Here is a 13630-nt window from a genome sequence, read left to right as displayed (position 1 = left end):
TATGGAAACTACACTAAAAATTCAAAACACATAGAAGTTCAATATCATTATGTTCACGAAAATGTTCAAAATGGAGTAAATGAAATTGTAAAGATTGATTCAGAATCAAATATTGCAGATATCTTTACCAAGTCTTTAGGAAAGATTAAATTTATGAAATTCAGAGAAGGTTTGAAATTGAAATAAATTTTGTATACTGTTTTTTAAGTGATGTTTATTTAAATATTTTTGCTTGAAATGAAATAGATTTTGGTAGTGTCCTTATGTAAACTGTGTTTAACTTTGATTTTAACATTTAAGTTAATGAAAGAAACCTTTTTTTAAAATAATTTGTGTTAAGTGTTAAATGTTATTGTTTATATCTATGCTTAATTGTAAATGGTAAAGATGAAAAGGTTGCTTATATCTTATGTTTATTTGTAATTAGTAAATATAAAGGTAAGGAGGCATGTTAGTTTGGTACATTTATATTTACCATATTGGCAACACCAAGTTCCTCTCTCTCTGCGTGCAAGCTATGGATGCCGTTGTAATGTTTTGCACGTGTTGTTAAGTTTCAATAAAAAATGTGAAAAGATACGTTTCTTATTTTTCGACTTGCTTCTTCATATGATATCTGTTTATTTAACAATTTTGTGTTCTTTCTTGGATGAAGAGTTAACTAGTTAACATAACTGTACAGAAAATGCACACAATAATATTCAATGAAACACACAATTTGCTGCATTTCTACATTAACCCTTTGCGGCTCAGAGTTCCACTACATGGAACACCCAAATTGAATTGCTTCTGAAACCTTTAAATTCAACCGTAAATAGATAAAAATGCCTTTATAATATACTTTGAACTTTTCTTTTTAAACAGTAGATAGCAGCATATCACAAGGAGACACAGAATTTTCATTTATTATGTGTTATTAAAATCCACTTTTTTCCAAGTAATTTTCTCTATTTTTTTAAAGATATAAAAAATTTTATTTGGAAAAAAAATTAGACATAATTTTGCTGGCTGTACTTCAAATTATTTGTTCTATTATTTTTTTTAATCTTTCATACAAAAACCATACGCAGAATCATTGAATAAACCCGGGTGTTCCATTAGCGGAAACACTGTGCTTTTAGCGATCTCATGCTGTTACAAATCAGAACATCTGTGTTTAGGAGAGAACATCTGTTGTATACGTTTTCTGTTTCTGTTATTTTGGGAGGGGATGAATTCAAACAAAGCAGTATTAAGGGGTGAGGTGTGTTTTGTGTTATGAAAGCCTTAATATTGGCATCTAGAATTTTTTGGGAATAGTTTTTGAGCAGGAATTTTATTAGTAGCTTGACTCATCTTTATTTAGAACTGTGCGAATTTTTTGCTGTCGCATTTTAGTGTCATTCCCGTTTATTTTCAATAATTGTGTAGATATTTTTCGTGTATTTATATATTATGGGCTTATTTTTCTTTATTGTTAATATTAATCGTAGTTAATTATTTTAATCGTAATTGGTTTGTGCTTCCATCAAAGAGGTGCGACTTGCTTTGAACAATTTCACGAAGCTAAGAAATAGGAAAATTTGTAAATATTTTTGTATATAGGACTTGTGTATATAGATATTTATCTCATTTATCCATATATATTCAAGAATATTGTGTATATCCAGGAAACCATGTATATAGCCATAATACAGAGTTTTTTCATTCTTATACAAACGCTTCTACTCATTTTCGTGCTTCACTGCAATGCTCGCTTATTCGCACTTTTGAAAGCTGTGGCGGTGCAGTGTTCCACCTCATGGAACACCCACAGAATTAAAACGGTAAGTGCAATTTTTACAAAATTTTACTTGTTTACTCCTTTAAGACTAAATAGACTGCGTACAACTTTTTTTGTTGAAATTCCGATGTTAACGTATAGTGTGCCGCAAAGGGTTAATTATGTTATTATATGTTAAAAATAATAAAATGAACTGAAGTATAAAATTTACAGATTTTTGAATCTTCCTATGTATTTTACCTCTTATAAATATTAGAAAATGAAAAAAATTAAAGAGGCCACATGACTGTAAAGAACAAGTTTAACTCTTTCACAGCAGAATCGCCGAAATGTCCCAGCATCCACACATCAGCAAGCCCCCCAAACGCCAGTGCTCATTTTCTACTTGCTGCTTTCCTCTATCACATTAGCGCATGGCTCATTGGCTTTGAGAGTTGTTAAATGACATGCAGTCATTCTTTGATTAAAAAGTAGCTCTGTTATTTAACACTCCATCAGGCGCATTGATCTGACAGATACAGGCGTGTCAAAATCTCTGTTTTTTTTATCTGACAGATACAGAGGTGTCAAAATCCCTTAAACTTGTTCTCACGACCTTGACCTTATCAGTATCTGTCCATCTGGCCACCTCCTCCTTTGAAATGCAGTAACGACCAGTTCGGTGTAGGAGTATTTCCTGTTTTTAAGCTTATTTGAAAATTTGTATCTGTCAGATACACGCGCCCGATAACATTTGTCTCCTGAAGTTTTTATGGAAGTATCGAGATTTCTTATAGAGTTTTGATTTATTTTTCACATGATGAGTGCTAAACGCTTTTTAGATTTGAATAAGCAAAAAGACCTTGAACTAGTCCATAATATTCTGTTTAGTGATGGAAATGAGGAATTAAATGCTGAAGAATTTGATGAAAGTGATGATGAAGAAGTGGACATTTTAGAAAAATTTGAAGTGGATCTGAAAGTATTGAAAGTGATTATAATGACTTAGAACTTGCTGATGATGCTAACAATGGTGATTTTTATATAGGAAAAGACAAAAGCACTAAATGGGCGAAATCGCCCAGAAGAAAAAATGTCAAAGTTAGATCAAGGAATATTATCACAAAATTACCTGGAGTAATCGAAAATGCGAAAGGTATAAAAACTATATACAACTCTTGGAACTGTTTTTTTCTGATGAAATACTAGAAATAATTGTGAAATACACTAACAAATACATTTCTACAATTTCTGATCTATTTAGTAAATAAAGAGATGCAAGACTAACAGATATCATTGAAATAAAAGCATTTATAGGTTTACTTTTATTAGTTGGTGTTTTGCAAAGTAATCGACAAATTTTGGAAGAACTGTGGTCTTACTGATGGAATGGGTATTGAGATGTTTAAAAGGGTAATGAGTCTGAAGCGATTTAAATTTCTTCTAAGATGCTGTAGATTTGATGATAAAGAGACGAGAAACGAGAGAAGGAAAACAGATAAATTAGCACCTATTAGAGAAATTTTTGAGAAATTTGTGGAAAAATGTAAGCGTAATTATTGCGTGGGACAAAATGCTACGATAGATGAGAAATTAGAAAGTTTTAGAGGAAGATACCCTTTTTGCCAGTACATTCCATCAAAACCAAATAAATTTTTGCAGGAGTTGATGCTAAAATGCTTTATACCTTGAATTTAGAAATATATGCTGGAAAACAGGCCCATTTTAGTGTCAGTAATTCCCCACTAGATGTTGTTCTGCGATTATCTGAACCAATTTTCAACAGCGGTCGCAATATCACCGCAGATAATTGGTTTGCCTCTATTGATGTTGTAAAAGCCCTAAAAGATAAAAAACTTTCTTACGTTGGGACAATAAAAAAGAATAAAAAAGAAATACCTCCCTGTTTTGCAAAATCTAAAGGAAAAGAAGTACATTCAAGCTTATTTGGTTTTTCTAAAAACTGCACTTTAGTTATATATGTATCGAAAAAAGGCAAAAATGTTTTGCTTGTATCAAATATGCACTTTGATGATGCTATAGATACAGACACTGGAGATGAAAAAAAGCCAGATATAATCACATTTTATAATGCTACAAAATGTGGTGTTGATGCTCTGGATAAGATGTGTGGAATTTATAATTGTGCTCGCAATACAAGGAGATGGCCGATGATAGTATTTTATTCGATGCTAAATATTTCAGCTATAAACGGACTAGTTGTATTTTGGGGAAACCAGAATACTGTTCAGAACAGAAGATAGTATTTGAAAATACCGGTGAAAGAATTAGTCAATGAAGAAGTTGTTAGACGCATGACTAAACCTAATTTATCGAAGGATTTGCAAATGAAACTTCAAACCTACAGATCAACTGCTGAAGAAGGAAAAAAAGCAAAGGTTCCCAATAACCAAAATAAATGCAAAAGGTGCTCTACATGGCAAACAAATAAGAAAAGTAGATTGACCCAATATTCCTGCTTAAGATGTGCTGAATATTTTTGTTTGGAATATGCAGTAATGATGTGTAAGAAATATTCAAATGAAAACCAAACTTAAATTTAGAATCGAATTAAAGTATAATTGATTTATTTTGTCCTTTTATATTATGTATTTTTATGTGATATTAATTATTTATGAACAACTGCCATATTTTAAAATTTTTTTCAACTGTATTAACATGTTTTATTGTGTGTGTTTTTAAACGGCATTTTAACCTGTGTAATAGTGACTGTAAATAGTAAATTAAAAATTTTAAAAAAAGAAAAAAGAAAGAAAGGTCTGGGTGTAAACGCCTGGACCTAAAAAGAATAAAAATAGAAGATTTAAAGTAATACAGATCACCAGAAAACACGTAAAATAGAGATGTATCTGACAGATACAGCGCGCCTGATGACGCAAGATTCGAGACGCGCCCGACATAGTGTTAAATGCAACTTCCTTCTCCTTTGTTTAGCTACTGATGCTTGCAGTTGCAATCCTGTCTTAAAGAGAAACTGTACACAGTGGGTAAACCTGCACAAAGATCTCCAAGAGATTAGCAATCTTTTGACTTCAGTAAGTTATTGTTAACACCGTAGCATTCTACTTGGCATTGAGGAAGAAAATCTGTTCCAGCAAAATTTTGTACATATGGGCATCTCAGATATTTGGCAGAAACAAATTTGGCATCTACCGGTGCGAAAGAATTAATACAAACTCCACTATCTAGACTTGTCCACTCTTAAAATAAATACCAGCTATTAATTTAACATTATGATAGCAAATTCACAGGTAATTTTTCTCATTACCGTAATTTCCAGAAGAAACGCCGCGGTGTGTACGTGTTTAAAACTTAAATTTTCAGTGGGTGCGGCGTTTCTACCCATGCGGCATTTAGGTACACTAAAAATAAAATATTTCCTATGATGGTCATTGTACATAGTTTGGATGGCCTTGTCATTGTGCATAGATTGGTGCTGTTCCCACACAAAAGACCATTCAATTGCTTTTTGTGAACGTTATTTTGTTTACGTTCTTTCCCTTAAACGGACCTACATGCCTTATTCACCCTAAACGAGATCTCAGAACAATAACATTCTTCCCCCTTTCAAATCAACATTCTCATCAGTTTGAATAGTCTCTCTCCTCTGCCATTCGATGAATCTTCCAGGACCCATCCTCTTTCCACCCCTGCCTTTTCTGCAATTTTTTTCAAAGGCGGACACGACTCCACCTGCCTCGCAATAACGAACTCTGACGTATTTCCTCTTCAGCATGAATGGATTTTTCTTGGCATTCTGCCAAATACAGATCCCATCAGTTAGGGTACAAGTACTTGTTGGATAATTTTTAATTAGGGAGCGGAAAATTTTTGAAAATGTCTCTAAATGGCACAGAAGCTATACATTTCTTACCTTTAATTTATTTTTGAGTTATGGTTTCATTTCATGCATTTTTCTTAACTGGTATGTCATATATCAGGACTTAGGTTGAGTTTTGCATCTATACGGCCCACGACGATGTCACGCGCAATTTAATCTATTGCGGCGTTTACGCTGATGCGCCGTTTCTCTGTAATTTTAATTTTTTTCCCGCCATTTAACTCTTTTCATCAAAGTTTAAATTTAATTCTTGAGAATTATTTATATTGAAAACTGCTAAATAAACTGCTGTATATGGTAATTATTTAGCTTCCATAATAAATGAGATAATTTCATCTATCAAAGCTCATATTTGTTGCATTTCATTAAATTATACAAAAAACATAGTTTCAGAGAAATATAGACTGCACAAAATAATAATAATAATAATAATAATAATAATAATAATAATAATAATAATAATAATAATAATAATAATAATGAGACAGTTCTATATCTCCCATTTTACTGAGCTGATTGACGAAATTCAAATCGCGTTTTTCATGTCTCGATGGCGTGACTTAAGATATATATTAGAATTATATATAGTATCATTCTAACATAGGTATTTTGACACAAAATCAGACATTTTCTGAAATGACATGCCATTTTTTTTCCATATTTCGATTCCATGACTCAATTTATGCCAGACTATCAAGTTTTATAAAAATCGCACTAGCAGCTTTTAAAAAACCAGCTCTCAAAATTTTAGCTCTTCAATGTTAATTGAATCTGGTATATATCTATTAATATCTCATTTTTTATTAAACTTTTTTTATGCTTCCTTTCACATTTCAAAATTTAGGTTCATTCCAAATAAAATTCACCCATTTTTTATGATTAATTTTTTTAAATTTATGTTTTTAAATAATTTTCATAAATTTTTCAAAAAAAATCTTTAATAGCCCACAAAAAATTATACTTTTTTATTCAAAATTTTCATATACGAATTTATATATTTGCACATTTTGAAATTTGGCATCATTTTTTTGAATGATAATAACACCAAATGTGGTTTATGGATTTTGTTACCGTGAATTGCCACAGCTTTCTTTAACCTTAGATTTCAAATAAATTTTTACGGAGAATATATATGATGAATTTATATGAAATTTTTTCCTTCAATGATGAGTAATAAATATTTATTAATACTATGTGAAAAGCTATTTTTTTTTAAATTATAGATGATATTGTTCAAACTATAAACTTTTTTAAGAATTTCTTTTTTTCTTTCTTTTTTTAAAAAATATTTGAAAGAATAAATTTTTATCTTTGCCATGTTATCATCTGTTACTTCACTTTAACTTCATTTAAATTGAATTGTCTAAAACATAGAAAGTTCATTTGATGTTTATTTTCACAATGTTTCTAAGCAAACAGAACATCGACAGTTTGTGTCATGTCCCAGCTTTAAGAAATATACATAAATACAAATTTCTACATTAATACTCTTATAAAGAATGTTTTAAGTAGTAATTTTCTCTCCTGTTGTAGATTATATAAAAAAACATGTTCTTTAATATAGAAATTATTACTTTTAAAAATAACTTTTAAAAACTCTAACTAATATGATTTAAATTGTTTCCACCTGATATAAGAATCGGGTCACACGGTGATACAGGATAAGCGTAGCTTTATTTCTTCCTCATTTAACAAAAATCTTTTAATTCAAATATTTGTTCTGTGAAATTAAAATTCAAATATATATTCTTTCTTTTAAACTTTATTTATAGTTAATACAGCTAGAAAATGAAAAGCTGTCTTCCTCTGAAACGCATTTGATGCAACTGATATTTTAAAAAAAAATTGACAAGAATGCAAAATTGATGGAAGTGTAACAACCAGAAAAATCTTAATTTTATTGTGTCAGCACTGAAAACAAATGTAGAAGGAAATTAAAGGGAGGGAGCCAAAACTTAAAGGGGAATCTACTTCAAGGAAGTTGAGTGTTTAAAGAGAAACCACTTGGACTTGTACACCAGCGAACAGCAGCAATTAAGTTTATGCTAACGGAAAAGACAAAAACAATATCATTGCAGATTAAAGTGAAGAGTAACTGGTTTCTGACTATATGATTGTATAAATTTTAATTTCGTCATAGAACTTCCTATCGTATCATAAATGGAGTATCCCATGATTTCTCAGCCGAATTATTTGAAGATTCAGGAATTTATCTAGTGGCATATTTGGATATCATCTAAAGACATTTTCCCTCTTGATGAAACCAGTCTTTCATCTCATGATTTAAAAAAGTGTCTAACCTCTAAAGACTGATAAAGGCTCTGACTGTGGAAATTATTACTATCAATGTAGATGGCGCTAGCCGTTGGGTGTTAAATGTGACATGCCTTTTGACTTTCCATAAATGCTCGATAGGTTTCGTACACTAGTTTATTAGGAACACTTTGGTTCCTATTTAAAAGATTTGATTGTAAAAGGATATAGATTTTGTTTGATCAATGCAATAAGGAACTGCTGAATGCTTTAATCAATAATCTGTACATAATGTATATATTAAACTAATATTTTTAAAAGTTATTGATGTCGATTTATATCAGCCTTTGAATTTTTAAAACACTGACTAAATACTGATGAAATGGATTGAACTGGATTGTTAAGTTACAGCAAAGCAGGGCTATCTGTCTAAAAGGAGGGATGCCTTAGTGAAGAACTTTCTAAGGGAAACCAGCTTGTATACACATTACATATGAGAAAACCGTGAAAACGTCCATGCGACCAGCCCATTTGCCAGGATTCGAATCCTGGAGTGAACTACCAGTGTTCAGCGACTTTGCTGCTCAGCCATTTGTGGGCCCTTTTGAAATGGAAGGCGATAATTTTATTTAAAATTAATGTCCGAATTACCAAGATGTTTCGAAAAGTTGGATGCTTTTTATATACTTGCAGAATGCCTCAAGAAAAAGAACAAGCCATTAGGAAGAAAAAATAAATGTTTGCATAAATTTTAGTATTCTTTTAAGATTGAAATTTTTTAATTTTATGATATTTGATTCTTGGGATTTCAAAAATAAAATATTTGACTAAAATATGAATAACATTTTAAGAAATTAAATGTAGGATGATAGAACTGTTTTAAAGCAATGTATGCAAGTCATAGTAAGTTTAAATGTCAGATATTTATCTCTCTTATTTATATATCTTTTCTGAATGGAACATTGAAAGGCGTGTTAACTGTGCTTTACTGTATTTTCTCTTTTAATATATGCAGTTTTCAATTGCATCGTAGTCTGGGTCACAAAGTATTCTTCCGAAAGAAAAGCTATTCAAATAAATAAAATCAAATTCTGGAAAATTTATATTAATAAATATATTTAAAATGCACAGTTGGAATGAATGAATATAAAATTTTAAAACAACTATCTTAAGAGACAATGCTACACAAACAATTAAAATGAAAGTCTAAAAATTTAAAATTACCTAAAATAATAACTAAAAAATATAGTATAAAAAACTATTTGAAAAAAATAATAATAATAAAGGATGCACCTTTTATTTAAACTTTGCAGTTCGAATGAGTAAACAGAAAATTTTAAAACAGTTATTTGAAAGAAACCATGCGACTTAAACAACTAAAATGAAATTCAAAAAAGAAAAAAATACTTAAAATAATAAAAATTTATAATTAAAAATCTAATATAAAGAACATTATTTTCAAAGAAAGAATGACGTGACTTTTTCCCTTTCATGCACAATGTAAAAAGGGAAAGGAAAATGGGTTGCCATATATTAAGAAGTTTGCTACTCTTGGCGCGAACTGAAAAAAAAGTGTCAGCATAAATTTTTGATTTTCTCCGTAATGTTCCGCACAAAATTTTACAGATTTAATACCTAGGCATAATCCGAGTTGTAGAATCGAAATATGTAAAAAAATTGGTATGTTATTTCAGAAAGATCCCATAGTTGAATAGTGCTATATATGTTATGTTAGAATAGTGCTATATATAAATCTAATATATATCCTTAGTCGTGCTTTTGAGACATGAAAAACAGAATTTGAATTTCATCAATCGGCCAAGTAGAACGGGACATATAGAGCTATCAACCCCCTTTTTTTTGTGCAGTGTACTTCAGATTTAGTTATCTGAAATCAAATTCAGTTTGAAATGATTGGAATCAAAAATCTTAAAACACAAAATCTTTTGCTCTATATCAAATTTTAAATACAGTACAGTAATCCCTTGTAACATGAATTTATTTAAGACAAACACTCGGTTAACATCAGCAAAACTTCAGTCCTTGCATTGATGTAGATGACATTATAGAAAGTTTTATCAGTTAACATGAATTTTGGTTAGCACAAATTACAAACTATTTTTCAGTTCAAAACATCATTAGATTTTTTCCATTTAACATGAACTTTCAAAGTTTTTCTCCTTTTTTCCCATTATTATGCTCCTCTAAATTAAAATTTAAATTAATTGTATTTACAGCAAAATATTTATATAAATTTACTGGACTGCAGTTTAGTTACATATGAATTTTCAACATGCTCCAATATACCTTCATTCTCTGAAAGTTCTAATGGCACCATTTGACACTCCTGCAGATGGTGCTCTGGTTGCTTTCAGAACATGAAAAGTCGTTAAGTTACAAGCAGTAACACAGTTAGTCATAGCCAATAGGAAGCAAATAAGCAAATAGGATGCATTTATTCTCAGCATACGAAAGCTTGAATCGACAGATAATTATTACGTAACTGGCTTCCTCATTTTAGTAATTGAATGCGCTCATGGACAGGTAAATATAGGGATGTTTTTGAAAGGCGTACAGCCATAACATACAGTCTGAACTTAACCAATGTAAAGGTTCACCTGCCTCAATTCAACAAATCATCTTCAGCTATTGGATAAAGGCATTACTGCTTTTATGAAGAGGTCTTATCACAAACAACATGTGACAGCTGCCATTCATGCTGCTAAAAAGGAGATGGACATGCCAACTTGGAGTGTGTTTGATGAAATATAAGCTGCTGCCACCGCATCCTGGAAATCCATGTCATTGCAACACATATACAGAACTGCTTTAGCAGAGCCTGGAGATAAAGACATTAATCCTGTCAGCAAGTTGGATAGTCACAATGATACCATTTCACCAGATGAATGGAATATTCTACAAGACATTATGAACCCTGTCATTAGTTTTGAGGAGTTTGATAATGCAGATGATGATGCTGCCATATGTGCTCCAGTGGGATGAGAGGTACAAGCAGTTGTGTTGCAGATGTAAAAATCTGGAATGATCTAAAATCCAGGCCTCCAAAAACTTTTTTTTTTTTTTTTTTTTTTTTTTTTTGTTAAGGGAATTTTTTTTTATGTATGCAAATTTGCATGCGGATTTGATTTTTTCCTCCATAATAAAATATGGAGAGTACCGATTCTTAATTTCACTTTGGCACTAAATAAAATACCTCATTATTGAAGAAACAATCATTTTGACAAAAATTTCTGTGATCAATAATTTGACTCTGTAGCTATATATTTGTTTGGCATACATCTCAAACTGAAACTTTCAACATAGAAATATCATTGATTTTACACCTTCTAATATTTTATATCCCTGATGCCAACCTGGCAGATCATTATTTATTATATTTGTTTTCATCACTGCAGGTTTACCCAAGACATGACAGCTTAAGTAATGACTCATGCATCAGTGCCTAAACATTTTTTTTATATTGGTACTTGAATAACAAAGAGTATGGGGACCTTTTCTGTTGACATTATGCATGGGGATGATTACAGATTTAAATTAAATGCACTATGATGTGTTGACGAGAAAAAATTTAACAAAAATTTCTTTCCATATGCTAAAATCAGTTTTGTTAATGATAGTAATAGGCGAAAAGATTACATTTATTGCCATTTGAATTAAGAATAACTGATCTGTTATTCACATAAACCCAGAACTGGCGCCAGAACTCGTATAGCCGCAACAGGCAGCAGAATTTCTGAAATTTGGAGAAGCACTGAGCTACAAAATTAAGGGATGACAAAATTTTAGAATTTAGGGAAAGCACTAAGACACAAAATTTAGCAGTGGCAGAAATTTAGAAGTTAAGGAGGCACTTGGTAGCAGAATTTAGGACCAGCAGAAACTTCATCAGGCAGTACGATATCTAGCCCTGGCCTTCAATAAGCTTTAATAGTACATGCGGGAATTTATTTCGTCATGTCTCAGATAAGCCTTAAGCATGCGCAAGACATACACATAAGTATAATAAGCAATGAAAATAATGCAATTCAGTCTTAACTGTCTCAGTGTGTGATAGAAGCAAGAAAAAATTTAGAGGAACGACTTGTCTTACGTCACCAATCTCATGATATGTAGCCAATAATGTATAGCAGACACTATTAAGCTAGGCTAAAATTATACTTTACTGATTCCAAAAGAATTTCAGTTAGCAGACTGTGCTCTTCATCTTATTATTTTTTGCAGGCTGTTATTACAGCAATTTTATGAAAATTGAAGTTGAACTTTCGATTATGTTGAAAAGAGTTTCTAATTATGGAGCTGCAACAGAATCTACAAAGCGAAAGAATGTTTCGATGTCCATGAAACAAAAAGTGAATTGCTGCAAAAAATGAATAAAGGTATATATATCCCTCTCAAAAATATGTGAGGTGCATGGCATTGGAAATTCAACTGTATATGACATAAGAAAACAGAAAAAAGAACTTTCTGAATTTTTTTTTTTTTTTTTTTTTTATTTTGACACCCCACTCGCGATGAATAACAAAAAAATTATTTGTTATGCTAAAAGTGATGCTTATAACAAAGTAATGATTGAATGGGACAGACAGCATTACAGCGAAGGTGTGCCATTGACGGGCCCAATTTTAATGGCTCATCTAAAATATATCATGAAGAAATGAACTTAAAAACTGAGTGCACATATTCAACAGGTTGGTTAACCAAATTTAAAAATTACCATCAGCTGCAGCTTCTGAACTATTAGCAAATGAATTCGTTGAACTCATAATGAAAAGCTATCTCCAGAACAAATTTACAATGCTGTTGAAACTGATTTTATCTGGCAATATGTACCGCAAAATACCTTGGCAATTTCTACAGAAAAGGCTCCAACTGGTGTCAAAGATTCCAAAGTGAGACTAACAAGTTTAGCACAAACAAATGCTGCAGGAACGCACAAGTGTAACTTTTCGTAATCGGAAAAAATACACAACAACAAGCATTTAAAGGAGTAAAGATTTTCCCCGTTATATCATGCAAATAAAAGAGCATGGATGACACATGCATTAATGAATGACTGGTTTGAAAATCATTTCAGACCAAAGACTTGGCAATATTTGAATACAGTTCATTTACCTGATGACACAAAAATTATCCTGATTGTAGACAACAGCACGGTTTACACTTAATGTTTTAGTGAACGATAATGTATCTGTATTATTATTACCTCTAAATCGTACATCAAACATTCCACCTATGGATATTGGAATAGTGAGTGCACTGAAATGCAAATATAAAATAGCATTTTTAACGTCTATGATAAATTTCCTGAATAATGGCAAGACTATTCAAGAATTTTTTAAATACTTTATCATAAAATCGGCTGTGTGGAGCATAGCCAGATCGTGGGTGTATCTCAAAATACTTCAAAAAATATTTGGCAATGACCAGCTACCATATTTCATGGTGAAGATGATGAAGATTCTGATAAACATGAACTTGAAGGTTTTTGGATATTGCTAATCAAAGGTGAAATTTTCCAATTTATGCATGCTATAAAGAAACGTAGAGGTAATAAATATGCTACGATAATAAGTGAACATGATATAACAGAAGTGTTTCATTGTAGTTTCAATGCCCCAACCATCAATCAGTTAATGGATGGCAAAATCGCAGTATGGTTCTAGATCCAAAAAATACCACTACTGATAGCGAAGAAAATGTCGGAGAGGATAATTAAAACAAAAAAATATTCGATTGGCAAATTAGTAAGAATT

At 31.1% G+C, this 13630-nt stretch overlaps 1 protein-coding gene across 4 annotated transcripts in view; it reads right to left on the bottom strand.

The window, feature by feature from the left end:
* Positions 1-13630, bottom strand: part of LOC118204935 (DNA-dependent protein kinase catalytic subunit-like) — a 601004-nt gene that overhangs the window by 101045 nt on the left and 486329 nt on the right. The window lies entirely within an intron of this gene.

The sequence above is a fragment of the Stegodyphus dumicola genome, chromosome 4 (genome assembly GCF_044657685.1).
Source record: "Stegodyphus dumicola isolate Sdum_Otavi_A_Nest chromosome 4, ASM4465768v1".
Classification (NCBI taxonomy): Eukaryota; Metazoa; Arthropoda; class Arachnida; order Araneae; family Eresidae; genus Stegodyphus; species Stegodyphus dumicola.
The sequence above is the reverse complement of the archived record's forward strand: the minus strand, read 5'-3'. Positions and strand labels throughout refer to the sequence as shown.